General features: G+C 46.3%; 1 protein-coding gene across 1 annotated transcript in view; it reads right to left on the bottom strand.

Moving 5' to 3' along the window:
- efna2a (ephrin-A2a) overlaps nucleotides 1–2,092 on the bottom strand; it is a 47,794-nt gene that overhangs the window by 35,253 nt on the left and 10,449 nt on the right. The window lies entirely within an intron of this gene.

The raw sequence follows: 2,092 nt of genomic DNA, 5'->3' as shown, positions 1-2,092 counted from the left end.
GTTGGTGAATGAACACACCACACACACACTCACCACCACACACTCGCATTAGTTCTTGAGACAGCTGTGAAGTGACTTCATAGCGCCAAAAAACTCAGTAGAGGGCATTCCACTGTAATAAATCTATAGGGGTGGGGGTGGTGGGGGGGTTTTAATCGCTCAGTACACACTCTCCACCACCCTCTCAACACTCGACTCCATCCCTCCCCCCACCACGCTCGTCCTCCGGAGCTGCCTCCCTCTCCCTCCTCCCCTCTCACGAGAGGCTCTAGTCACTAGATCCCTTCCTTCTCGCGTGAACTCGGCAATGATAAATGAGTCAATTATGATAGTGTGTGTTTGACTCGTGGCGATCCGCAGAGCGGTATGTTGTGCCGGGGCGACAGAGTAAGCAATTATACCTTGGTGCGGCCTGGAGGGTAGTTGCGGGTATTATCATATTCTAATTTTCTCTCAGTTGATAGATGATGGGGGGGGGGGAGCTTGTTGGTGGTACATTGGAGGTGGTGGTGGTGGGAGGGGGGGATGGTCGTTTGGCGGAAGAAAATTAGAATATGATTAATACCGCAACATTACCCCCAGCCGCAACAGGTAATAACGGCCTCATCCGCTCCCTCTCTGCAGCGCCACGCACACACACACATAATTGACTCATTTATCATTGCCAGTCAGTTGAGGAGAAGAGGGACGAGGGAGGAGAGGGAGAAGCACGGCGAGGAGTGGGAGAGAGAGGGCGGTGGAGGTGGTGTGAGAGTGTGGTACTGAGGATTAAAACCCCCCCCACCACCACCACCACCCCTATAGATTTTATTACAGTGGAATTGCCTCTCGGCAGAAGTCACTCACAGCTGGGCTCAAGACTAATGCGAGTGTGTGTGTGAGTGTGTGTGTGTGTTCATCACAACATACACTTGGGATGAGCTTGGTGTAGCAGAGCAAGGGCTAGACACAGGAACATGTGACACACACACACCGTGTTCCTGTGTGTTGCTGTGATTGACTGGATTACAACAACAAAAAAGTATAAATGTTCTTTAACCAATTTTTATTCTTTCTGATTTAAGTAGAGAAGAGCCTCTAAATCTCACATTTCAGAGTCTGGAAGGAGAGTTGAGCTCATAGGACTTGATTGCACACTGTCTGAAAAGGAGGGATTCCAACTGGACTGCAGGGTACCCAGCATGGGGGTAAAAGCAGAGGGTCATCCAACTCAAGAAGGTGCTGATTACCGTAAGGGTTTGTAATCGAGCACTATGAGCTCAACTCTTGGTATCGTCGACCCAAGCGAATGTTGTTTTTGTAACAACTTCAACAATTGGTTATCAAAATTGTGATACAAGTTTGAGTCAAAAGTTGATATCAATCTCCATCCTGCTCTCCACTAATTTCTCTTAACTCTCATCCATTTAATAAAGCCTCAAAACCGCACAAAAATACAAAAGGAACTTAATATATCTACTGATTTTATCCATTTGTCGACTTGTGATTGTGCGCAGAGCTGAAATAATAACAACCTATGGCTCATGGATGCATGGTTTCTTACATTATACAATAGAACCAGGTGACCGCCTTTCTAGAGTTTAAGGTCTTTGAAAATAACTGTTTGTGGTCTGAATGTTGACAGCATTCACAAAACCACAACGGTGCTTCACATTTAGTTTAGCAAATGAGAAGCCGCCAGCCACGCCATTAAATACCACTAAAGAGAAAGCGGGGTAAAAATCAATGTCTTTATAAAATCAGTCCTCTGTTTTTTTGGCAAGGCAAAATAGCAACACACACACACACACACACACACACACAACACACAACACACACACACACACACACACACACACACACACAGAGTTTGCAGGCACGTGCTTATAGGAAAGACCCCAAGGTCGCACTCGGAAAGAAATAACCATTCCCCACAAAATGGACTTCAAGGAATGAAATTACTGTGTGTGTGTGTGTGTGTGTGTGTGTGTCATTATGTGTCTGAAGGAGCATAACATAGGTGGGCGGGAGAAAATGAGGGAGAAAGGGGAGGAGAGCGGCGAGCAGGAAGTGGGTATTTTATGTCGAAATGATTGCCTGTAATAATTAGTCT

The sequence above is a fragment of the Notothenia coriiceps genome, unplaced genomic scaffold (genome assembly GCF_000735185.1).
Source record: "Notothenia coriiceps isolate Sejong01 unplaced genomic scaffold, NC01 NC01_scaffold00019351, whole genome shotgun sequence".
Classification (NCBI taxonomy): domain Eukaryota; kingdom Metazoa; phylum Chordata; class Actinopteri; order Perciformes; family Nototheniidae; genus Notothenia; species Notothenia coriiceps.
The sequence above is the reverse complement of the archived record's forward strand: the minus strand, read 5'-3'. Positions and strand labels throughout refer to the sequence as shown.